This window comes from Xiphias gladius, chromosome 18 (genome assembly GCF_016859285.1).
Source record: "Xiphias gladius isolate SHS-SW01 ecotype Sanya breed wild chromosome 18, ASM1685928v1, whole genome shotgun sequence".
Taxonomy (NCBI): domain Eukaryota; kingdom Metazoa; phylum Chordata; class Actinopteri; order Istiophoriformes; family Xiphiidae; genus Xiphias; species Xiphias gladius.
This window is the reverse complement of record NC_053417.1, coordinates 17,416,830-17,433,322: the sequence shown is the minus strand read 5'-3', so window position 1 is coordinate 17,433,322 and position 16,493 is coordinate 17,416,830. Positions and strand designations below refer to the sequence as shown.

At 37.2% G+C, this 16,493-nt stretch overlaps 1 long non-coding RNA gene across 1 annotated transcript in view; it reads left to right on the top strand.

Annotated features, from left to right (window-relative positions):
* Nucleotides 1–211: 211 nt before the first annotated feature.
* Nucleotides 212–16,493, top strand: part of LOC120804081 — a 17,768-nt gene continuing 1,486 nt past the window's right edge. The window contains exon 1 of the long non-coding RNA XR_005709407.1: nucleotides 212–513. This is a non-coding gene — a long non-coding RNA (uncharacterized LOC120804081). The remainder of the gene's footprint in view (nucleotides 514–16,493) is intronic.

The window sequence follows — 16,493 nt, the reverse complement described above, 5'->3', positions numbered from 1 at the left end:
ACCTTGTTCAAAGCTTGGTGGCAGCTACCAGAATAAAACCAGGACTCTTGTCTGTCAACCTGGTAAAGGTACAATTTCATTCAAGTGAAAGATGAAACTAAAAATCATTCTCTTTTACTCTTACTCACAAACTTAAGAATAAAAAACATAATACAATAATATACATTATTCTGAAATGATTCTGCGAAGGAAGCAGCAGCGTTGACACCGACACCCCGGATGACGTTCAGTGACGAAGACGTGGGACAGGCAATGGCGGCGTTTTTCAAAGCGTGTTGCAATTAAAATATGGTTAGGGGATTTGAAAACATTCGTGGTCAGGGAGAGACCAGCACTTGAGACCTGCAGCCCCGCTAAATCAGACGGTGGGTTAGCCGCCACCCAGACCTGTGGCCTCCACTGACGCACCCATCACTAAGGCGGCAGACAACAGCACTGACACTGAACATACAGCTCTGTGCAAACGTTTTAGACGCGTAATCCTATTGATGACGGAGGACACGCTTTCTACAGGTTAGTTTGACCTCAGGGATACCCAGTGTGTTTTGGTGATTAACACTGAATGTACTTGAATAACACTAAGTAATTTGTTTGTGTACAAGAAAACTCCACTGGGCACCTTTCCACTGGAAGTTATTCTTGGTGGGATGGTACCTTTTAAAATGGCAGAAAAGGTTCCTCAGGGTTGCTCATTTTTATGTTTCCAACAAAGCCTGTGTTTTTCTTCCCTTGCTTTGGCCCTGTACGTGTCCGCTACGTAAGGCTCGGTTGATGGTTGACCCAAATGCAGAAAAGATAAATTTATCGTCAATCATTGTATAATAGTTATTGTGGGATTTTTTTATTTTGTGATGATTATCAAGGTCTTTTTTTCACTCAGTCCTAGACCATGTACATATGCAGTCTCAGTGGGGCCCCCTTGCCCTTTTAATACATCAATTGTCATGCTTGTAAATAACTGATTCAGCAGGTAAACGCATGCATCTGGAGTGGTTACCCATGTAATCCCACAGTAATTTTACTTTTCATGAGATGGCATAATTGATTAAAATTTCACCTGAAGTCTCCAGCATCAGTGCAGTTACCACATCTGGAGACAAACCATTTTTGTCATTCATAACACACACTATTTTTGTCACGCATAACACAAATCGAGTTTTCTCAGAACGGTCCAGTGAGCAGCAGTTCTGTGGATGGAGACACCTTTTTGATGAGGTAGGTCAGAGGAGAATGGCCAGACTGGTTGGAGCTTACAGAAAGGCTACAGTAACTAAGATAACCACCCTTTAAAACTGTGGTGAGCAGAAAAGTATCTCAGAATGCGTAACACCTCGAAACCTTGAGGCTACAACAGCAGAAGACCACGTCAGGTTCCACTCCTGTCAGCCAAGAGAAATCTGAGGCTGCAGTGGGCACAGGCTCACCAAAACTGGACAGTTGAAGACAAGAAAAATGTAGCCTGGTCTGATGAATCTGGATATCTGTTAAGGCACACAGATGGTAGGGTCAGAATTTGGAGTCAACAGCATGAATCCGTGGACCCAACCTGCCTTCTGTCAACAGTCCAGACTGGTGGAGGTGGTGTAACGGTGTGGTGAATTTTTTCTTGGCACACTTTGGGCCCCTTATCACCAATAAATCATTGTGTGAATGCCACAGCCAACCTGAGTGTTGTTGCTGACAGTATGCATCCTTTAATGGCCAACGTTTACCATCTTCTAATGGTTGTTTCCAGCAGGATAATGCACCATATTGCGAAGAAAGCCATCTTACTGGTTTCCATGAACACGTCAATGAGTTCAGCTTACTTCAGTGTTCTCCCCATTCACCAGCTCTAAATCCAATGGAACACCTCTGGGATGTGGTAGAACGGGAGACGGGAGACTGGCGGCATGAATGTGCAGCTGACAAATCCATAGAAATGATGTGATGCAGTCATGTATACATGGACCAGAATCTCAAAGGAATTTTTGAAACGTCTTGCGGAGACCAGAACTGAAGCTGTTTTGAGAGCCCCTCATCTGAACTTCTTTCTTAGATAATATACCTGGCACAAAACTTTTCCCACTTTTCCCACATTTTGTTATGTTGAAGCCTAGTTTAAATTGATTTTTTTTCCCACATCAATCTACACTCAGTACCCCATAATGACAAAGCGATTTCCATTTAAAGTCCCATCACAATACATTTTCGCACGATGACCACACCTTTTTCTTAAGCCACATTGCATCTTCTATGATGTTTACATCAAAGAAAGCAGCAAGCAAGTTGACCTGTATAGCTTGACTACAGTGCAAAACCGTGATATATAATGTAATCATAACAGTAATAAATGATTTATTACAAATTATTACATTCTTATTTCATATTGATTTGAGCCAAATTTTAAAAGGTATAGACATTAAAAATGAAATAAGATAATATAAAAGATGACACCAATAAGAGATTCAAAAACAAATAAACCATGAACAGTGACTAAGTAACAATAAATGTTGAGAGGAAAGATACAGTAAAATAACCACAACCACCAAAACAACCTGTGATCAAAAACCATTCAAAGTCAAAATAATACCTAATCAGATTTCCATGTTATCTCACATAATCAACATTTAATCAATTGCTACTAAATATTTTAAATCCCCAAACCCCAAAATGGGATGCTTGTCTTGTCTCTCATGTGCGCCAGGTGACAGGTCTGTGGGCATAACTTGCATAATGACCGTGTGCCTTGTAGTGCATATGGCCTGCTTCTCCCTGCTGCCCCTAAACCAGATATCTTACCTCTTCACCTCTGTCAGTCTCCCCATACTGTACATTGAGAGCGACCCACAGTATGTTGGTTGGTGTGTGTGAAGGACGAAGACAACATCACATAACACACCAAACTCTTTTTGGAGGATTTCTTTTCCATTAGGAGTTTTGCATGCCTCTGCCATAAAACCAAGCAACAGTGTTTCTGGCTGAAGTGCACTAAATTACATTACTCTTTTTGCTGCCACCTTAAAAACTAATCGCTGACTTGTTCATGCCTTTGGTAATAGTTTCATTGTTTCTTACCTTCCAATTTTTATCTGGATGTGCTTTGGGGATGAACATTCCATCAAACAGATGGGAAAAGGGTCCATGTCCTAAATATGGAGAAATAAGTATAAAATAACCCAATCATGACTCTGTGTGACCTGTAAAGTGAGCCATTTTTGATTATATCTCATCAGACATGTTTTATTTAAAATATATTAAATATTTGACATTAAAGGCTTCTTTCACCCTTCTTGTTGAGTTTTAATTGGCAATAGCTCAACACATAAAGGAGAACAGTAGTTTTGTTAAGAAGAGACTTGTATATTGTGCATTATCATGTGAACCGGTGCACAAGTTTTTATTTTCTGCCTTCATTAGAGACCAGCCTTTGATTGTTAAAGCCTGTTTCATCCCTGGCCATTTAATCATCACCAGCTTTTATTTGACAGTTTGTGGATAGTTACCCAGGTCGTGGCAAAGACCTGCAATTTGCACACAAAGGATGTCTCTGTCAGTGATGTCGAGTTCGGGCCGCCTTGTTTTCAGAGCTTGTGCAAGCTCTCCTGCTAAGTACAGCCACCCTGTATGAACATATATATCACGCACACACACACACACAATTTATTTCACAACGTCTACTAAAGCATGCAATGCATTTACTTTGATTTGATTGTTTTATAAGGTGTTTTACAGCAAATCGATCTTCCCTTTTAATATGAATTGGTATTACCATTAAACCCATAGCTGTGTTTATTTGAAAACATTCCAGAAGTCTCTGGAACTGAAGTGTGTCTATGATTTTGACGAGAACTGGGTGTAACTCCACATGCCCGTGGATGGAATCATTAAACACCTGGCAGAAGACAATAGAACAAAAAAAGTTAGACACACCCAGTCCAGTTATTATCTAATAGATCACTCGTAAAACAACTAAATTTATCTTGAGAGTTCAGTGAACTAGTCTTTCTTCATTTCATACTGCAGTTTATCTCATTTTAATTTTTTTCTGCTTCCCATCTCTCTTCCGCTGTACACTGACAATTGACTCAACAATAGAGAGTAAACATGCACAGTCCTTATTATTTGGTTGTGAAGGTTCATTCACTGACCCAAGCATCTTACACACTCCCCTGTTTATTTGACAATTGTTATTGTTTATTCTTCATCTATATATGTAGTGTGATGTATAATTAGGTACAAATTATTACATTCTTATTTCATATTGATTTGAGCCAAATTTTAAAAGGTATGAACATTAAAAATGAAATAAGATAATATAAAAGATGACACCAATAAGAGATTCAGAAACAAATAAACCATGAACAGTGACTAAGTAACAATAAATGTTGAGAGGAAAGATACAGTAAAATAACCACAACCACCAAAACAACCTGTGATCAAAAACCATTCAAAGTCAAAATAATACCTAATCAGATTTCCATGTTATCTCACATAATCAACATTTAATCAATTGCTACTAAATATTTTAAATCCCCAAACCGCAAATTAAATGTTCACCTTAAATGACAGACTCCATACATGGTGGTAGTGCTTTGCAGCTTGCCACAATCATAAGGAATACACAGTTGTACTTCTGTTTGCAGAATTGATTTACCTCCTTTTGAAAACTCTGCAGATATGCAAAGATAAAGAAGCATAAATGGCACTGAAAGCTGTATAAAACAAAGCCCTGGCACATGCTGTGTACATTTTCAGTGTCAGACAATGACATTTTAAGTAACGATGATTGATTTTTCACATCCGATTTACATAAGGGCGTGCTTTTGGTACAAACATGGTATAAAAGAGTGAATCAGTTTAAAGTGTGACATATACAGATGCAAATGCAGATGGAGAAGGTAGTCTAACACAAAGCTAGTGAAGATGATTAAAGTAAAACAAAAATATGTGTAAAACATTGAACAGGACTCCAGTAAACCTGAGTACAGGGCCTTAATATCTAATAATTCACTCACTTATACTCTCATTTTTATCATTTTCAATTACATAGAACCAATGAGTATCAGAGACTTTTTGCTTTCTCTTCTTTTTTCAGCTTTCATATCTTTGTATTAATCTTTTTGGCTTATTTTTCCAGCGATGAGTTCTTGGTTCGCATCCTGTATGTAAATAAAGACAGCACAGACAAGCACATTAGTATAAACAAGAGCAGTGCAGAGTGTACCTGTTGAGAGATGCAGTTCGTGATTACTGAAGCAGGGCACTAGACCGCACTAGAGCGGATCAGTTTTCTTTGTCTTGTGTGATAGTAAATAGGCTTTAAGAAGTAGTTATAGGCTTTTCCCCCTGTTTTCTTACATCTATAGACCAACCGATTAGTTGATTAATCAAGAAAATAATATGCATATTAATTGATTTTGAAAATAATCATTAGCTGCAGCCCTGCACTAACTTCAAATCCAAGATCAGAGAGTAACAGAACTGCAATTGGATCCTGGAGCTTTGGTAAGATGTAACATACTGTATCTAATTATTTAATTAATTAATTAATTAATTAATTTAATTATTTTTGCACCACAGGCCAAACTGCTTCTTGGCATCATCCAGACTAACAGCAGCAGTAAGAATAATAGCAGCATAAATTTTAGGATAAAGATGTAACAGATGTTTCCTTATGAAGAAATACACACAAGGAACATACAGCTCATGCAAATAAAGATTAAAATTTTAAAAATGTGTTGTCATGTCTTTATATCTGACCTGCTGTGTGTAAAGCCATGCTTTGGTAGGGGGTGACTTGCTGTAGAAATATACGTAACTGATGGGGTCCCCTCCTGTATTATCGTTTATAGGAGGGATCTAGAAGAGAAGGATGAGAGATAAGCTTGTTTTTACAAGTAAATTATGCCACAACGGATGTTTGGAAACATCTTCTAAATCAATGATAATCATCCAAACCTAACAGTTTAAGAAAATTGAGTTGAAAGTAATTAGACTAAAAATTTACCACAGTTTACTTATGTTTTGGCAAACAATGAGCTTTTGCAAAACTTTAAGAGTTTATAAATGTTTGGGTGGAAAATGGAGCTTTTTCCAAAATTATGATGTAGGTCTGCCCAGTTACAGACCTTCATAATGACATGTACCCTACATATTTTCTACGTTAATGGACAAAGCACTTTACTATTCACCCATTCACACACTCACGCATCTGTGGCAGCAGCGCTGCCATGCAAGGCACTGGCCTGCCCATTGGGAACAATTTGCGGTTCAGTGTTCAAGGACACTTCGACATATGGGTAGGAGGAGCTGGGGTTCAAACTACCAACCCCGCTATACAGCCGGAGCCAAATTTTTTTTTAATTTTGAATTTTTTTTTTTTTCAATTCCAATACAGCAGTTGCTATAAGAAGTTGAAACCTTTGTGATTTTAACAAAGTTAAACCACAATTACAGGGGAAATAATATATTGTACTCTACATAAAAAAGTGAATTATTCAACAGTAGCTGTTCAACAAGGCCCACCTGGCAAAGTAGTCAAACTTGTCCACATCAATACTATTTGTTTTGTTGGCCACAATTTCATAGAGGAAGGACTTGTCCTTGCCTCGACTTTTATACAGCAACTGCTGAGATGACAGTGCAATAGTGGCATTAGAAATTGGCTGCTGCAGCAATGATGATACTGTCTAATTTCAAACAATTCACACATTCCGGACTGACTGGTATGTCCTCTCTTTGAGCGGCGTTAGTCTCCAGAGCTCCTCCAATCATCTCCTTGATGAAGAGCATGTCATCTGGCAGCTCCAGGCCGTGTTGCTCCATCGCCGGCTCCAGATCATTACATTTCACCAGGTGATCAAACATGTCTAATGAAGCATCCTCATGCTGCAAGATACACTGACTCGTTACAGTAATATATTAATATGATAATGTGCATGGTCACATTTTCAAAGTGAAAATCAAGTGACTCCAGTAGAAAGAAATGATCTTTTCCAAAACGTGACGGGATACTTAGAATGGGATGCTTGTCTTGTCTCTCATGTGCGCCAGGTGACAGGTCTGTGGGCATAACTTGCATAATGACCGTGTGCCTTGTAGTGCATATGGCCTGCTTCTCCCTGCTGCCCCTAAACCAGATATCTTACCTCTTCACCTCTGTCAGTCTCCCCATACTGTACATTGAGAGCGACCCACAGTATGTTGGTTGGTGTGTGTGAAGGACGAAGACAACATCACATAACACACCAAACTCTTTTTGGAGGATTTCTTTTCCATTAGTAGTTTTGCATGCCTCTGCCATAAAACCAAGCAACAGTGTTTCTAGCTGAAGTGCACTAAATTACATTACTCTTTTTGCTGCCACCTTAAAAACTAATCGCTGACTTGTTCATGCCTTTGTTAATAGTTTCATTGTTTCTTACCTTCCAATTTTTATCTGGATGTGCTTTGGGGATGAACATTCCATCAAACAGATGGGAAAAGGGTCCATGTCCTAAATATGGAGAAATAAGTATAAAATAACCCAATCATGACTCTGTGTGACCTGTAAAGTGAGCCATTTTTGATTATATCTCATCAGACATGTTTTATTTAAAAAAGGCTAGTGGAAGAGACAGGCCTTTACTATTATTGTTTGCTGTTAATGCAAATTCAACATTTCCTCCATGTTCATGTGTTGTTTTGATAAATTCTGGATAAAGTACATTTTTGCAACACAACAGCATAATGGTTGTCATAATCACAGCTCTGTACTGTGGATTAAAAAAAAAAAAAAAAAAAACTAGCCAAGTTTCCATCCAAATGTATCGCAAATTTCAACCAAATTTCCATCAAAATTTGACTTTATACCTGTCAGTGATGATTCATACTGGCTATGATAAGTTTCTGAACTATTGATTTACTGTGCACTTTAGAGGAAACTACTAAGGCAGTGAATGAGTGAACGAGGGAGTCACTTGTCTTGTGTACAAACGAGTGCACCACTTTAAATGCCTTCAAGGAGAAACCGTCTGAAAATGTATGCCATTATTTTATATTTAAGTGATTATTGTGTCCCACCCTACTCTCTGACTGGCACTGCACCCTGCCTTCAAGTGTGGCCGTTGAGAGCAGTTATAAACACTTTTGCCTTCTGATTTGGTCAGACAACATGTCATATGAACTAGTTCTTTGCTTTTCTGTGCCTTCCACTTAACCATTCTTCCTCTTGATGTTAAGCTGCTCTCAATGAAATTCAAAATGCGCTGCAAATATTTGACATTAAAGGCTTCTTTCACCCTTCTTGTTGAGTTTTAATTGGCAATAGCTCAACACATAAAGGAGAACAGTAGTTTTGTTAAGAAGAGACTTGTATATTGTGCATTATCATGTGAACCGGTGCACAAGTTTTTATTTTCTGCCTTCATTAGAGACCAGCCTTTGAATGTTAAAGCCTGTTTCATCCCTGGCCATTTAATCATCACCAGCTTTTATTTGACAGTTTGTGGATAGTTACCCAGGTCGTGGCAAAGACCTGCAATTTGCACACAAAGGATGTCTCTGTCAGTGATGTCGAGTTCGGGCCGCCTTGTTTTCAGAGCTTGTGCAAGCTCTCCTGCTAAGTACAACCACCCTGTATGAACATATATATCACACACACACACACAATTTATTTCACAATGTCTACTAAAGCATGCAATGCATTTACTTTTATTTGATTGTTTTATAAGGTGTTTTACAGCAAATCGATCTTCCCTTTTAATATGAATTGGTATTACCATTAAACACATAGCTGTGTTTATTTGAAAACATTCCAGAAGTCTCTGGAACTGAAGTGTGTCTATGATTTTGACGAGAACTGGGTGTAACTCCACATGCCCGTGGATGGAATCATTAAACACCTGGCAGAAGACAATAGAACAAAAAAAGTTAGACACACCCAGTCCAGTTATTATCTAATAGATCACTCGTAAAACAACTAAATTTATCTTGAGAGTTCAGTGAACTAGTCTTTCTTCATTTCATACTGCAGTTTATCTCATTTTAATTTTTTTCTGCTTCCCATCTCTCTTCCGCTGTACACTGACAATTGACTCAACAATAGAGAGTAAACATGCACAGTCCTTATTATTTGGTTGTGAAGGTTCATTCACTGACCCAAGCATCTTACACACTCCCCTGTTTATTTGACAATTGTTATTGTTTATTCTTCATCTATATATGTAGTGTGATGTATAATTAGGTACAATTTATATTACATTGGCTTGTTCTCCGATATGTGGCTTACTGATACTGTGCAGGATTTTAGGATTTTCACCAAGTTGCAAAATAACAAAAAAACAAAAAACAAAAAAAACCCCACATAAGAGCATAGTATTGAGTGAGTTGAAGAGAGAAAGGTGAGGTTCGTTAAAATTCAGAAAGGAATACAGTAAGGTGGTTGTTGCACCAAATTAGTGCCACCACTTCAGAGGAATTTGCTTTTTACATACTTCCTTCTATGCATAATTGTTCTGATTTTCTAGGCATTACAACCTGGTTTAACAAGGGGAGCCACTCACCGTATGCCCAGTTCCATCTGTTCAGCTTCTGTGAGATTTTTCAGCCTTATACCAGTGATGTCTTTGTCTGTAGAAAAGAGGAAACACTTAATAGCAGTCCTGTAATACATGGTATTTATTATGGCAAGTAGCCCCGATATTAGCCTTCATACTCCACAACACAGAAGCATAGGGAAAGCTTTGATTTAAAGCAGTTTTCAACTGGCTTAATTATATAGGCCAGTCAGGAGTACTACTAACACTAACCATAGATTTAATCTACCAAAGTAGAAAACCAACCTCTTAATTTAACTTCCAGCTCCTTCAGGTACTGACACACTTCCGTCACTCCACATTTCTCGTAGTTTGACGGTAGCTCCAGTGACAATGTTGTCTTTGGCATTTTTAAGCTGTCAGTGGTTGTATCTGCAAACTTATGTTTTTTGATGTTGTTCTGATGTGGTTGATAATGCAGGACACCGATGATGTTGTTTTAATACAGCTGATCAGGGTAGACATGCACAAAAGACTTGGGTTTAAAGAATACCCAGTTTTTGTGTCTTAATCATACGTATTGGAGTGGCAACTGTCCTGATAGTAAAGGTCTATTCTGATTGATTGAACAACAAAAACATTTCAGAAAACCAACTAACAGAAGTGAAAACCACATCAGAATTGCAATAGACAAATCAACAAAGCAGAAAACTTAATTTGAAAGCACAAGATTTCAGAAAAGACAATACCTATTGAAACATATTGTTGAAAACACAAGGGTCCTGATATTATGACAATTTAATAATCTTGACAAAAAAGTAAATACCTAATATCCTTCTTATTTCTAATCTTGACTAACAACTTAATCAAAAAAAAACCAACCGCTAAATTTTGAGAAGGGCATGTTTTTTTTTTGTGTGCACAAAACATAGTTACTGGTTACTTTGGAGATTTTCCGTAAAAATGTGATTGTTGATAATATGACACAGTGTTATACATTAAACCACCCAACAGTCATAGCTCAACATGGCTCCAACTCCACAACATTAGATTGCTAATGTTGAATTAGATACTGGAATATATGAAGACCTTTCTCTCACATGGTAGCCTGCATAAATTAAACTTGAAAATTAAAGGGTGAATGAGTGATTGTGTATTACGGGGAATTTGCATTATTTGACTTAAAATGACAGAATCGGGGGTTTCTCCAGAACTCATTATTATCAGTTTACAACAAAGCGAGTAAGTACATTTTATAACCTCGAAGTCAGAAAACAGATATTTTCGTATTATCAAATTTTCATATGTGCAGAAAAACATTTGAACAAGCTCACATCACAACTTCCTGTCACGGTTGCTGGATTGACCCTGGTTCATTAGATCTGTATTTGAGAATGAACGGTTGATGACTGTCAGTGCATATTATAGTTAAAAGAACATGATTTCTCATTAAGATCAAGATGTAATAGTACGTAAACAGAAAATGAATTTGAAATACCTATTTGGCCTGTGTTCCTGCAGAAACTACCACAGGTTTTAAAAGTCGATCAATAATATATAATACATCAAAAATGTCAATAACAGCCACATTTGACCTTATGCAGCTCTTTAGCATAATATTTCAGCAGTCAACTTAATCATTTATTAATAATACAAATTATATGTCTGCAACATTAATGCCAAAAAAAAATTAGCCTTCCACTTGTTACAGGTCCTCTAGTATGACTTCTGACACATGCTGCAAAATTAGATTTTTGACAGCAGGGATTAAAGTTGTGATATGTGAAATTCTTCTTTTTACTTTTCGGCTAACATGTTTGGTAATAAAAACACTCACAAATGCAAACAATTGACTACAGGTTTGTAGGGTTCAAAGGGTTTGGAACACTCGTAAGAGCAAACCTAACTGAAAAAGTAGGATAGATTTAGAATAAGAAAACTATAAGAAAATTTTCTTCCTTAAAAACACACCCATAAGCTCATTCAGCACCCGGTAGAACAATAAAACAAAATGTAGACACACCTAGTCTATTTATGAACTAAAGGAGCGCCAGTAAAAATAAGTCCCAGTTTTTCTACATTTCTTACTGCAGTCTTCCTCAATCTCCCTTTGTTGTAATTTTGTGTCTTTTTGTGGTTGTTTTGTGCATGTTCGTGGTTGTTTTGTGTCTCTTTGTAGCCATTTTAACTAATTGTAGTATAAATACACCTTTATCTTGAAGGACCAGACCTCCATTTGTCCATTATCAATAATTTCCTCCACACATAATTTTTACTGCAACTTAGCCCTTACTATATATGCTACCATGCCTCACAAAAAAAATTGATCAGTAAAACTTTTGCCCTTGGGGCAGCTACATCAAATGGCCACAAGATGACACTGTCGCTCAATTCTTTAGGGTTCAATTTACAGTAAGTGATCCACTAAAACAGGTGCTCTGCTTTACCACGTGCTCAACTAAGTACTGTTTTATCTTTGTCATAACTTTTGTGCTAAACTTGGTTCGAAGTTTCAAAACCAGAGATGAACACGAACAGAGGGAAACCAGAAGACTGTTCATCATGTCAAAGATGTTCTCTATCTATGATGATAAAGTTGTCTCCGAAATTTAGGATGTGCATCCAGAAGTGTTTGTATCCCGACAAAGAAGGTTGAACGTCTCCAGAAATATTATCATTGGTATGACTGGATGATTTTGGGCTATGTCAGCAGGAGTTTGTGATGTGAGCTGGAGCAATACATTTGTCTAAAGTCTCCAGATAAAAGACAAATCTGTCTCTAGAAGATATGTGTGATATTCTCTGGTTCAGTTCAGTTTGTCACATGCAGAACAAATACTCGGCCAATAACATTTACATACATATATAATGCATAATATTAGCTCTTGTAGCTCTTGTATGGTCAGATAACCTCAGAAGCCCAAGCAACTGACATCAGAATTGTTATCTGACCGGGCCAAGTGGTTGCTTTTCTCCGTGTGGTCAATATGATATGACCGTATTTCTGGGCCCAAGGTCCTTGATTGAAAAGTAACTTTCTGTTGTATAGGGATTGTTAAAACTATGCAACAAAAAGATCAGAAAAAATAAAAGCGGTAAGTAAAGGTGAACTGGGATATTTACGTTGATATATTTGAATTTTTGCTGCGGAAGATGTTTTGTTGAGGACTGTAAAGGAGATGTGTCAAGATGAAATTGATTACAGTGAGCAGAAATAAAGACAAAATGTTTACAGATAATTTAAAAAAAAAAAAAAAGGAATTAGCCTGAATTTAGAGTAATGGTGAAAAAGGAGTCAGGGAAGGGGCCATATGAGGTATAGTAACAAAATGTATTTATTCGAGTATTGTTAAGTGTAATTTGAGGTGCTACTGATTTCCATTTTATTGTATTGATTTTACTGTATAAACAAAATTCTGTGGTCTAAACAACAACTAAAAATATACAGACAAGGGAATAGAATAGAATAAAAATAAATAAATAAAAAACATACACATACCAACATACAAACATATCAATATGCATATACATATACTCATAAATACTTACTCACATGTACATAATGAAACATGCTCATGTCGATTAGGACATACTGTACATCCATTACACATGTACACACAAAGCTGCATACAAATATTACCTACTTTCCATTAACCTGCCTTTCTATATTATACTGTATTGTAATTCTCATTTCTTTTGCCTTCAGTGTAGTTAGTAAAGAGTCCTACTTGATTTGCTAGAGTTAAACTAGCCAGTATATGGATTTGTTAGAGTAGGTACAACATGTAAATAGTTCTTAGGGGTCAAAGCACGACATTTCTGTAAAGTCTCACAGTAAAAGAAGTCATTTTCCACATCGTTTTTAGTTGAGTACGTTTTCCTGCAAATACGTCTCTTTTTACAGTGATGGAATACAAATACAGGACTTTTCATGGAGTACTGTTCTTGTTGTATGTGACTGCTTCTTCCAACTCTGGGGCCTGCATGCTCTAAAAAACCAGATTCAAGGACGAATATACCCAAAGCATAAGGGTAATGAAGGATTTCTCTGTCATAATGCTACTGTGCCCTAACTGCCTGAGCCCCAGTAAGCAGCCTAAAAACCAGTAAAGTCTGGCTGCTTTTGTTCACTCAATGGTACTTTATCCACATGTGACGGAACAGGAAGAAAAGCCTCTTGGCCAGTAAGTCTTAACTGTGAATCAGTAATTATTACAGATATTTGGAATACTTCAACTTCTTTAAAGTCCTTGGCCATTGAGTCCATGCTGCGTAGGGAAACTGTCAATATGATTAACGGGACACCCACACATAACTTAGATGCTTTAAGCTGCTTTTACTCTACAGTTATCCTCCTCTGACTATTAAAGCGAAGTCTTCGTTTAGTTTCTCAAGCTCCTCAATGAAGGAGACCATTACTGGGATCATACAGCTTACTGTTCAAAACTGCTCGCAGTTCAAATTTCCATTAAAAAACACAACCTTAAAACACGACACGAAAAGGCGGAAGTAGTAGAAGTATTAAAAGCTGTTGCATCTCCCTGTCCAGATACACTCCAGACTTGGGATTCGTGTGGTGCGCAATTGCTGAGGCAGTTTCTTTCCATCAGTGGTGGAAGAAGTACTCAGATCTATTACTTACGTAAAAAGATAAATCTGAGGGGTCGTAAGATAATTTTGATTGAGGTAAAATCTTAAACTCAAAAGTAACTAGTAACTATAGCTGTAAAATAAACGTTGTTGAGTAAAAATTACAATGTTAGCCCCTGAATTATGGCGGGAATAAAAGTATAAAGAAGCAACATCATAATTTCCTGCAAAAGTCGTAACCCTTGTCCACTTCAACTGTCCAACAGAATCATCAATTATTAATAAAATATTTCTCCCCATTAACCCACCTGTCACCTCTTTCGAGAATGTATAGACAGAAGGACAATCCCACACCATATGACTGTAAGTGCCAAAGTCCTTTGGGAACACAAATCACAATTTGGACTTGAAAGTAACTTTATTTTGTATCTCAAAATAGGAGATCAATAGATTCTGTGGCAAAATTGAGGTGAATTAATTGGTAATTTGGATATTTGGAAGAGCTAAAGATATTTCCCCACATTTTTCTCCCTGTAGATGGATTCTTCTCCAATTACCAGATCTCTTTCTCAACTTTTTATGATATTAAATTCAGCATAATCTGTTGTTTGAAGCCAATAATAAATACATTATGAGACAAATCCGGGATTTTTAAAGGGATATTTCAAAATACATTCTATAACTGGGTGCATCTTTCATTTTTGTACCCATGAGATTTCATAGCTGTGAAGTGCAGATGGTGATGAACCTGGTATATCAAACAACAAAAAACAGAAAGGTTTTTTAGAATAATATACATCCCCAATATATAAATATCTATTGATGACCAGGATTTCATAAGGTTTGCTGCCTGTATTTACATCTTTATTGTGTACAGCGGTGAAGTACGAGTTTGTCCCTTTAGGTCATAGTCCACCTTCTTTTTAACCGGTCCAAATAGGTCTTTTTGTTTAAGTTTAACAAATCTGAGGTAACAGAAGGGGATCACCACAAAAAACACTGAAGTTCAAATTTTGATCTTTCCCTCGGAAACAGACGTTGATGAACAAAATCACTTCAAGATCCACTCAGTGGCAGTTATGGAGCTGCAGTAAAATTTTGGCCACTTAGGGGCAGCAGAAACAAGTAGCAAACACAACATTGACATGTCAGCATCTTATATGTTGATAACTTGTCAGCAAACAGTTGCTTCTTTACACATCCTTCAGTTATGGAGCAGCAAAACCTTCATTTGTAGTTGTGTTTAATGGTCACCTGGTGAGCGTAAGCCCAATATTCACTCTTTTTTAATTCTGTATTTAACTCTAACTCCTGATGGAAATATTCCTTTAGCTGCTATATGTTCTAACATCACCAGCTAGTCAGTAACTGTGTGTATTTGCTGTTTGGCGCTCAGCAGGTAGTGTGCAGTGGGTTTTTAGAGTGCATGCATTGTAAATATTAGCTGAACAGATATAAATGGCAGCCGTTATGTAAGTGAATGGTCCCTGTGTGACTGACGGGAGACAGCAACTGTTTTGAAATGTCATCATCAGACTTCTGCTCTGGACTTCATTCACCAATGGGCAAATGAACAAATTGCTTTTCAGCCATCAATCAGCCATTAACATTAAAGTCATCAGACTATGTATTGCAACAAGAACACTTAAACGAGTTAAAAAAATTCCAGTGGGTGGTATAAAGTAATCCCTATGTTTATATCAGCCATACCAGAATTCTCCAAATCTAAACAAGACCTGCTAGTGAGCTTGGCTTTGTTTCATCTTAACGCTGTGAAAAACGTATATGTCTGAAAAAGCAACTTTTAGGGAAATAAGGACCAGTGACAGTATCTAAAAACTTTTGAAATGATTTCATGAGTCATAAAGGTTGGAGAATTTTATAAAGCCATAGAGGAAAATGTAATCCTTAAATATGTCTTAAAGCATTAAAATCCCCAAACCTGGAGATATGGGGCTTTTACCTCACAACGATGATGGGCCCTCTCCATTTGACAGAGGGGAGGCTTGCAAAACATGAGGACTGTGTTTAGAAAAGTATTTAGCGAAAGCCGATAAAGGAAACAAAAGGGAAAGCATGTAGTCGTCATAGTCAATCCTCCATTGCTTACTTTTTCCAACATGTAGTTTTGCACAGTTGATCTATTCATCCTTCTCTTTATACAAAATGATCCAATAAAATGTAAATTTAACCTGAAGTGAAGAGAGTTCATGAAATATTTTCACATGATGCTGAGTTCTTTCTTTTCTCAAATGCACTCTTATTTAAGTACACGGCCTATAAAGAAAACAGTCTTCAGGGTAAACACAGCTCTGTGTTTATGGAGACATGGGACCCTTGGAATTATTTTAATGGACAGCTTTTTGTCTTTTGAAAGCAACGTTTCTCAAATTCTCCATATTGCAC